This window comes from Lipotes vexillifer, unplaced genomic scaffold, assembly GCF_000442215.2.
Source record: "Lipotes vexillifer unplaced genomic scaffold, Lipotes_vexillifer_v1.1 scaffold528, whole genome shotgun sequence".
In the NCBI taxonomy this organism is placed as follows: domain Eukaryota; kingdom Metazoa; phylum Chordata; class Mammalia; order Artiodactyla; family Lipotidae; genus Lipotes; species Lipotes vexillifer.
Window position 1 is genome coordinate 555,058 of NW_006794582.1, and position 10,470 is coordinate 565,527.

The following is a 10,470-nucleotide window of genomic DNA, read 5'->3' on the forward strand; positions in this document are numbered from 1 at the left end:
TCTATCTCTTCTACCATTTTCTCTCTTCTTCCCTCAAGTCCAGTTATATGTCCCAGAAAGAGTAAGGTATAATGCAGTGGCTAGGAAAGTACACTCTGCCACTTTCCAACTGGGTGACTTTGGTCAAGTTTCTTCACCTCTCTGTGCTTCAGTTCCCATGTTGGCAAAATAGGGATAGTATAGTACCTACCTTACAGGGTTGTTCTGAGGATTAAGTGTTCAACACGTGAGCAAGCACTATTATTGGTATCACCTCAAAGTGTTTATTGAATGTATATTCTATGCCTTGCAATTTCCCAGTTTATTTAATTCTCATGGCAACGCTGAGAGGTGGATATTATTATTCTCATTTTACATGTGTGGAAATTGAGGCTCAGAGAAGTCAGGTAACTTGCCCAAAGCGTTTCAGACTTGCTTCTCTTCCCATATTGTCTGACTTACCTACTTTGTTACCTAAGACAGAGATCTGGGAATCTAGGATGATTTGCTCCCTCCCTGCCATCCCCCTCATGAAAAACCCATCATTAAATCCAGTAGATTCTCTCTCCTTCATGCTCTCATATCTACTGCTCCATCTCTATCCCCATGGCTACTGCTATGGCTAAGGCCAAAATTTTATCCTCCACCTGCATGCTCACCTTTGACTCCTTCTCCATCTTGGCCCATATCTAATCAGTCTCCAACTCCAACGGATTGGATTTTCTTGGTCACTCTCAAATCCACCCCCTTGGGGCCATGTCTCATGGCTACTGCCTTACTCTGGCCCTTGTCACCTCCCAATTGGACTAGAGCAGTAACCAAGTCTCCTTGCTAACCCTTCTCCCCACAGCTGCCTGGATAGGCTTTTTTTTTTTTTTTTTTTTTTTGGTGGTAAAATAAGCATAACATAAAAATGCCATTTTAACCATCTTTAAGTGTACAGTTCAATGGCATTTGGTGCATTCACGTTGTTGTACAGCCATCAACAGCATCCAGGCTCCAGGGAGTGCTGGGCTCCTTTGCCCATCTCACTTAGTCCTTGGGACAGCTTCTGAGGTCTGTGTTAATTTTCTCCTTTTTTTTTTTTTTTTTTTAATATTTATTTATTTGGCTCTGGGTCTTAGTTGTGGCACTCAGGATCTTCGCTGGGCCATGAGAGATCTTTAGTTGCAGCACGCAGGATCTTTTAGTTTGGCATGCAGGATCAAACCCAGGCCCTCCTGCATTGAGAGAGAAGAGTCTTAACCACTGGACCACCAGGAGAGCCCCTGGATAGGCTTTCTAAATTGCATATCTATCCTTGACTCTTTCCACTTTCCAGTCTCTCTGTGGTTCCCTGGATAGTTAAGTTCACACTCCCATATGGGGCACACAAGGCCCTTGACGATCTGGCCCAGGAGAGCCTCCTATGCCTCTGCTTTATAGATCTACTAGCAGCTCCCTCCTTTTTCTTCTTCTGAGCCTGCACACTGGCTGTTCTTTCCATCTTACTTCATGTAACAGCCTCCATAACTAGATGCTTGAGATCCTTGAGGGCAGGGACGTATTTTCTTCAACTTATGTCCCGGGTGCCTAGAACAATGCTCTGCTCTTAGTAGGCATGCAGCAAATGTTTGTTGAATGAATTCATGAATGAATAAATTCTAATATGAATGACTGGGTGTCACCCAGCTTAAAAGTGATGAAGTTGTTGAGATTCCAACTCAATACCATTCCTTTATTCAACAAATTTTTTTTTTTTTTTTGACTGCACGGTATGTGGATCCTATTTCCCTGACCAGAGATTAAACCCGTGCCCCCTGCAGTGGAAGCAGGGAGTCTTAACAACTGGACCACCAGGGAAGTCCTATTTAACAAATTATTTATTAAGCTTTTATTATAAGCCAGGTATGGGGCTAGGTGCTGGCTATTTGGCACAGAACAAAACGAACAGAATCCCTGCCCTCCTGGAGCTTATATGTTATCTGGTATCAAAATTCATGTCTTTTGCAAGTACACCAAACTCTATTGCAATGAACTTCACTACAGTCTATTTAAAGTGTCATGGGGCTTCCCTGGTGGCGCAGCGGTTGGGAGTCTGCCTGCTAATGCAGGGGACACGGGTTCGAGCCCTGGTCTGGGAGGATCCCACATGCCGCGGAGCAACTGGGCCCGTGAGCCACAACTACTGAGCCTGCGCATCTGGAGCCTGCGCATCTGGAGCCTGTGCTCCACAACAAGAGAGGCCGCGATAGTGAGGGGCCCGCGCACCGCGATGAAGAGTGGCCCCCGCTTGCCACAGCTGGAGGAAGCCCTCGCACAGAAACGAAGACCCAACACAGCAAAAATAAATAAAATTAATTAATATATATTAAAAAAAAAAGATGTTAAATAAATAAATAAAATAAAAATTAAAAAAAAATAAAAAAAATAAAATAAAATAAAGTGTCATGAAGCTGCCAGGATAACATGATGCATATTTCAGGGATGGGAAGTAAGGTTCAAATTCTAAGTGTGGTAGGAATTCAGAAAAAATGAAGTGTTAGGTATGAGGTGGGATTTGATAGGCCCTTAAAAACTTTTTTTTTTTTGGCCGTAGGGCTTGCAGGATCCTAGTTCCCCAACCAGGGATTGAACTCGGGCCCCGGCACTGAGTCCTAACCACTGGACCGACAGGGAATTAAATTCCCTTATTAAAAAGGAAGGAGAGTAGAGAACATGGGAACAATGCAAGTATTGATAGAAAGAAGCATAGCACATTTATGGGCACAAGAAGTCTGGATTCTGGGTATTGAATGTGAAGATCAAGGGTTCTCTAATTGGAGTGGGGTATCTCTAAGGTATGAGGAGTTTTAAGAAAATCAATTCACAGATCCTCAACTTCCAAGTGTTCTCTTTACCAAAACTGCTTTCTTCCTTCACAGTTCCACCTCCTCTACTTGCAGTGGCAAGCAAGGTTCACCACTCACCCATCCAGTATCTTTTAGGAGTGGACAATCCAGAGGGGTCAAATTCCTGAAACACTAAACATAGCAACGATTCAAAATGCTAGTGTAGGACGGTGGGTGCTGAGAAAGTGAATGGCTCAAAAGTCAAACAAAAAATTCCTTTCGTTTTCAAGTCAGCAGGTTTCCAAATCTTTGCTTTCAAAACTTGGAAGGAGGGGCTTCCCTGGTGGCTCAGTGGTTAAGAATCTGCCTGCCAATGCAGGGTCACAGGTGTGAGCCCTGGTCTGGGAAGATCCCACATGTCGCGGAGCAACTAAGCCCGTGCACCACAACTACTCAGCCTGTGCTCTAGAGCCCGTGAGCACCCACGTGCCTAGAGCCCACGCTCTGCGAAAAGAGAAGGCACCGCAATGAGAAGCCCACACACCGCAAGGAAGAGTAGCCCCCGCTCACCGCAACTAGAGAAAGTCCGCATGCAGCAACGAAGACCCAACGCAGCCAAAAATAAATAAATAAAATTTTTTTTTAAAATGAAGTATAATTAATTTACAATGTTGTATTACTTTCAGGTGTACAGCAAAGTGATTCAGTTATATATATTTTTTCAGATTATTTTCCATTGTAGGTTATTACAAGATATTGAATACAGTTCCCTGTGCTATACAGTAGGTCTATCCATTAGTAGGTTTATCTATTTGTTCATGTATTTTTAAAATACATTTATTTATTTATTTTTATTTATTTATCTTTGGCTGCACTGGGTCTTCATTGCTGTCCGTGGGGTTTCTCTAGCTGCGGCGAGCCGGAGCTAGTGTTCGTTGCAGTGCGTGGGCTTCTCATTGCGGTGTCTTCTCTTGTTGCGGAGCACAGGCTCTAGGCATGTGGGCTTCAGTAGTTGCGGCATGCAGGCTCAGTAGCTGTGGTGCTCGGGCTTAGCTGCTCCGCGGCACGTGGGATCTTCCTGGACCAGGGATCACACCCGTGTCCCCTGCATTGGCAGGTGGATTCTTAACCACTGTGCCACCAGGGAAGCCCTGTTCATGTATTTTTAAGATGGATGATGGTGAACATCAAATCGCTATGGGTTCTGAGTCTTAGTCAATACATTTAAAAGGGTAATATAGTAGTTTTATATTAAAATATTAATGTTTATAAAATAGTAGAAATTACATCCATACTCTGCAACTACTAAGTTTTAAACTAATATGAAATATATTAGACGTCACCTTAAAAATGTACAAGGAGCTGCATTAGTTCTTATATATTCTTTTAGGGGTAGCAGGGCAAAAATTTTGAGGACTACTAACTATGAGGTAGAATGAGGCCTGATTAGAGACATTCTTGGAAGCCAGGTAGTGTTTAAACTTGAGGTGGCAAGCCAATTCCTAAGTCTTGGTTTCCTCATCTGTAAATGGGGTCCATTCCAGGCTTTTTAACATTCTATGATGGGACACAGGAGGTGTTGCTGGTTGCAGTGTGACAGTGAAAGGAAGATCACCCTGAGTCCACATCAGGACTGGCATGAGAAGCTGTCAGTCTGGTGGGACATTATCGGGGGCAGAAGATATTTTGCTGCCTTTTTTTTTTTTTTTTGCGGTATGTGGACCTCTCACTGTTGTGGCCTCTCCTGTTGCGGAGCACAGGCTCTGGACGCACAGGCTCAGCGGCCATGGCTCATGGGCCCAGCCACTCCACGGCATGTGGGATATTCCTGGATCGGGACACAAACCCGCGCCCCCTGCATTGGCAGGTGGACTCTCAACCACTGCACCACTAGGGAAGCCCTGCAGTCTTTTAATTCCAGGGTTATAAAAGAACTCCTTTGTCCTTAAAAACATCCTGGACAAAGGAGAGTGTATCCAATCTCTGATGTCTTCAGAGATACCTATAAACTCTGGGGGCCATGTGGAAAATACAGCCACTGTGGCCCCAGGTCACCCCTGAGGGTTGGGGAGGTTGGGCAACTAGCTGGAATGTAACTGGTTTGTTGCAAACTGTTGCCAGGATATGCAAGGCACCTCTTCCTCAAGACCAGTGTCTATCCAGGCCAAAGAGGTGCCAGCTGAAAGTTGCCTCTCTGGCCCCTGCTGTAGGTGAGAGGGGGAGGAAGAGGAACGCTGAGGAGGCTGTATTCAGGAGGCTAAGGAGGCCTCCACCTGCTGGCTGGAGCTTGAAATGGCTGTGGAGGAGACCAGATCTAATTCAAAGCTGGTCTAGCCTTATTTCACACTGTAAGTTATTGTTCAGTTACACTGTAATTGGGCATCCGAGCAGGTTTTGGTAGCTGAGCTCTCTGGCGGGTCTGAAAAGGGTTGCAAGAGGCTTGGCAGGGACCAAATTTTCCCACTGTGAGCTGTGCCTGTGGCAAATCTAGTCAAAATGAAGATTTGGGGAAGCTGTGTTAGTCTGTTTTAGATTCAAGTAACAGAAACTAACTGATTTAAGTTTAAAATATATGTATAGGGCTTCCCTGGTGGCGCAGTGGTTGGGAGTCCGCCTGCCAATGCAGGGGACACGGTTTCGTGCCCGGTCCGGGAAGATCCCACATGCCACGGAGCAGCTAGGCCCGTGAGCCATGGCCGCTGGAGCCTGCGCGTCCAGAGCCTGTGCTCCGCAACGGGAGAGGCAACAGCAGTGAGAGGCCCGCATACCGCAAAAATAAAAATAAAAAATAAAATAAAATATATGTACATATTTTTATATATCCGTTTAATATGAAAATGAAATGAGCTGAAAAATGTAGTATTTTAACAGTGCTCCCAGAATTTCTTTTAGGGAAGGAGCTGTCTTTATTAGGGGAAATGAGACTTTTAGGGAGGAGAAAGTGAAATCTCTAGGGCATGAGTGTTGGCAGGAACTCTAGCAATGAAGAGATGTGCCTGGAAGGCGGGAAGGATTTGTTTTCTCTCTGGAGAGAATGGGATAGAGGAGAGAATGGTGGGGCAGGGAGGAGAGGTAGTAATTTGGGAAAAGGCTCTAAGGAGTGAACAGCCAGTCAGAAAACCTCAACGCCGCCAGTGCAGAAAGGACTTTAAAAAAATGTCAGCTGTGAGTTTAAACCATTTGCAATGCATCACTTGACCCTTCCCCAGGGCCCAGAGCATCATAACATCTATACCCATGAATGTTTTGTGTGGGAAGAAGTGTGGGCAGTCCTCAGGAAGGGCTGAGTTTCATCTCTACATTTCTGAACTGTGTGACTGCGACAGCCTGGCAGAAGCTGGAACCTGGAGGCAGAGAGATTTAGGAGAATATAAATCCCTGAGAAATTTGCAGAAATCTTAGGGATGGCTTTGACTTCCACAACCCCTTTTTTCTTCCATCTCAGAGGCAAGGAGGTTGACATCTGAATTACAAAAGTACTGTGCAGGGAATTCCCTGTCGGTCCAGTGGTTAGGACTCTGCCACTGCAGGGGTTACGGTCCCTGGTAGGGGAATTAAGATCACCACATGCTGCAGCAAAAAAAAAAAAAAAAAAGTACCACACATTCATTTCAAAAAGTAGAAAAAAAAGAAGCAGAAAGAAAAAAAAAACCACTCGTAGTTCTACTATCCAGATATCTAGGAGTGTAGGAGAGGGGGAGCGGTAATCTTTATTTTATATATATATATATATATATATATATATATATATATACATAGATGTATATGTGTCTGTCTGTATATATATATATACACACACACACACAAATAGAAAACAGCCACCCAAAACCAAAGGACTATAGTGAAAATTTAATCTTACTGCCACCATTAAAACCCCCTCTAACTCCCTTTCTAGTACGCGGGCCTCTCACTGTTGTGGCCTCTCCCGCTGTGGAGCACAGGCTCTGGACGCGCAGGCTCAGCGGCCATGGCTCATGGGCCCAGCCGCTCCGCTGCATGGGGAATCTTCCTGGACTAGGGCTTGAACCCGCGTCCCCTACATCGGCAGGCGGACTCCCAACCACTGCGCCACCAGGGAAGCCCGGTAATCTTTATTTTAAAGATGATGGAAAGGAGGAAGTTACCCATTGATCATACACCTATAGAGTCAAGTTTTTTTCATTGCCAGATGGCAAACCCATCTTCTTCTCCCATACTGCCCTCCAGCTGCTGGGTACCTTTTTATGGTATATCTGAAGGTTGGGATAACACGTCCCCTCCAGGTCCTAAAGACCTGTGGTAAGAAGCGAGAACAGAATTTTCTACAACAGTAAGGCGGGTGCTCCCCATTTAGGTGGGCAAGTGTATTAGATAAATAGGAAGATAGGTAAGAAATCCAGAACCATAAATTTCTAGTTGCAAAAGCCTCTTGAGGGAGCAAAGCCCTTTTGTGAAAATTACAGGGAACAGTCTTTTCCAGTGGAATTTGGATATCCAGGTTCTAACCTCAGCATTGCTTCTCACTGCAAGTCACGCACCTTTTCTGGGACTGTTTCTTCACTGGAAGTTTGAGGATATTGTACGAGATGATCTCTAACTTCCCTTCCAGCTTTAAATTCTCTTTTGTGGTACTTGCCAGACTTGCTTTACTGGCCCTGGAGCTTCCTCCTCAGCTCCTCCTTGAGCTGCTGCGCCCTCGTCCCACACCAGAGGGCGCTGCAGGCGGGACCGGGGCAGCGTGCTGGTGGGCGGAGTGGCAGAATCAGTGGCGACTCTAGGAGGCGCGGGGATTGGCCGCGGCCGGGGCGGAAGGGGGCGTGGAGAGAGGGGAGGGGAGGAGCTGCGCGGTGACGTCACCCTTGTGGGGCCGGGCCAGGCCGCGCAGCGTGTGACGCCGCGGTCGCCGCGGCCGCCGCGGATCTGGGCATTAATGGGAAAAGTTTTGGCAGGAGCCGGAGGATCCTACGGAGCCTGCGGGACGGCGGCAGTGGCGCGGAGGGCAGCCAGGACAGGTCAGTCCGGGTCCGGGGAAGCGGGTAGGCAAGTAGCGGAGGGAAGCAGCGGGCCCGGGCTGAGGCGGGCAACGCGGCTGGGGCGGAAGGCCCGGCGGGGAGTGGAGTGGGGAGAGTCGCAGGGGTCGGCTGACCGAGCGGCTGCCGCTTCTTGTCGCTCTGGCCCGGGCGGGTCGCGGTCGTCCGTTGCTCTCCTGGCACCCCGCCCCGCTTCCCCTGCTCCCCCAGCCTTTGGATGCCCATCAATATTTGAGCCCGAACCACGGGCCTCCCCCCAACCCCCAGACTCTGTGCCCCCTTTTGGGCCTCGTGTCTCCGCCTCCTCCCACTTCTGTGTTCTGAGAATCCCATCCCAGGCTCTAGGTCCTCTCCCACTACCCACCCTTGTCTCCGATCTCTTCTTTCATATCTTCTCTGGTGACCCCAAATTTATTGCCCTCTCTACCCAGGGTCTCCTTGGAGATTTTCTCTGTCCCCTTCGTTATCCTAGTCTCCTGTCTTCGTCCTCCCATCCTTGACCTGTGTCTTCTCTCTATTTTCCCATCCCTGTCCTCTCCTTCCCGCGTTGCCTGGCCCCTCTCAGTATCACCCCTCCCCATCATCTTCCTCGCGGTGTTACCGGGCTTTTTCAGCCCGTGCCTGCAATCCCTGTCTACCTAAGCCCCTCCTACCCAGGTTCCCCCGAGAAGCCCTGTTTTTGCCCCACTCTCTGATTTCTTTCCAATCAGCCATGCCCTCTGCATCCCTGTCATCCACCTCCCCTTCCTTCCCAGTTCCTTGCCTCTGCTTCTGGGAGAAGCATTAGCTGCACACACTACTTTGCTTTCCCATGACCCGCAGTTGAGATGCCCGTGGAGTGGGCATGTGGGTGTTCAGCCCCTGATTGAAGTAAGGCGCTGAATGTGTGAGGTAAATAGCAGGTAATGTTTGTGTGGGAGCACTTACTGGGGTGTTGCATCAGGGATAATGTCCAGTTTGTAGACCATTCTTCCAACCTCAGCTTTAGTACTTTCCCTTTATGGGTCTGTTGACTTCCAGGAACCTTTGAGGAGAGACCAGCCGCTGAATTGGGTGTATGCCAGGGGTAGCTGGAGGCCTCATCCAACTCTTTTCCCCTTCCAGGAAACAGGGCTTTGTGGCTTTACACTCTGGGTATACTGTACACCTTTAAACCATGATACCTCAGCCTATCTCTGCCCTGATTCCCACCTTCTACCCTATGCCCTATCTCAGAGAGCTAAGAGAAGTCTCCAGAATCTATGCCCCAGAGAATGCCTGTGGTCCTCAACCTTTTCCCCTGTACTGGCTCCAGAACATTTTTTTTCCTGTTTGAGTTTTGAAATAGATTGCCAGCCTGATAGCCCTGGGGCTGGCAGGTAGCTGTCCCTTTTGTTATTGGCGACTCGAACCACCTGCTGATTTTTCCCTCACGCATCTCTGAATGTGTCTGGGGCTTCTGATGTCGGTAACTGAGCAGGTTCTCTTGAAGGTTCTTCTCCCTCTGTTTTCCTTGGGAGCTTCATTTCCTGTGGCTCTAAGAGAGAGAGGCTGACACTGAAGTCCTGTTCCCTTTGCCCAGGCGTAGCCAGTCAGTATCTGCCTGGACAGGTTGTGGGGCTGCATTAGGAAGATGGTGTCAGGAACTTGAGTTGCTTCCAGTCACAGAGATCATCCTCTTTGTGGCTAGAGAACCCACCACCTTCACAGTGCTTCTGGATCTTTAACCTTCTTGCCAGACTGAAAGTTCTTTACAGATGCATTCAATCTGAGCTCCTTTATTTGGCATTGGTCCCCTAGAGAGATCTCCAGGAAATAACATATCCTATATTTCTGCCCAGTCTGATTTTGGAGGATTCTGAAAGCGTGACCCACTCTCAGTTCAGAAATGAAGGCCTGTTGTTTCACTGGGCTCCAGGTTTCTAGGTCTCCTCTTTTGAGGATCGTGCTCTCTGTCTTTGAGCCAGAATTGGACACAGAATTGGCAGCCTTCAGGAACTGTGGTGGAGAGCCAACTGAAACAACCAGACCAGACTTTAAAGTTTTGGAACCCTCTTGTGCACAGACCCTTTTCTGTGAAAGGAGTAGGGTCGTGGATGGCTGAGCCAGTGCCCTCTCCACTAACCCTTTGAGCCCTCTCCTAAGCAGCACTTGGGCGTTGGGGGGAGTAGGGCAGACTGGACCAAAAGGGGTTCCTTGTTCCAATGGAAAACATCCCTTTGGGGCTTTAATGGGTCATTCTGATGAAGTTGGGGTTGTGTATTTGGTGGTAATTTAGTCCGGCCTGTGGCTCCCCGGGACTTTACCTGACTCTTTGGAGCCGTTTGCTACTCCTCTGTCTGCTTACCCATTGATACCGCTCTCTACTGAGGCAGCAGGTGAGAAGGGCTTGAGAGGACATCAGGCCCAGGCCTTGGGGAGCAGCTTGTGCACCAGAAGCTCTGGCCAGATAGCTTCTTGCAGTTTGTCCACCACGTCATCTTCTGCGTGGTTAGTCATGATCATCAATTACCAAGTGCCCATTCGGTGACGTTTGCAGAGCTTGGGTCAGCCTGCCTCTCTTTTTCAAAGGGGTGGGCAGACAGGCCCCTGACATTATCCTACAGATGGTGTAGCCCGTTAAGTCCTTAGTTTAATGAACCGCTCGTTTGTTTGGCTGACTTTTTCCTTGCTTTACTCCTTTGGGGTGTGCC

At 48.0% G+C, this 10,470-nt stretch overlaps 1 protein-coding gene across 4 annotated transcripts in view; it reads left to right on the plus strand.

The window, feature by feature from the left end:
* The first annotated feature begins 7,645 nt into the window (after window positions 1-7,645).
* The window catches only part of PPARD (peroxisome proliferator activated receptor delta), a 76,992-nt gene continuing 74,167 nt past the window's right edge, over window positions 7,646-10,470 (plus strand). For 2 of the 4 annotated variants that reach the window (XM_007467245.1, XM_007467244.1), the window contains exon 1: window positions 7,646-7,780. The gene's annotated coding sequence lies outside the window, so the exon portion shown is untranslated. The remainder of the gene's footprint in view (window positions 7,781-10,470) is intronic. The other 2 variants (XM_007467247.1, XM_007467246.1) reach the window with 2 other exon arrangements.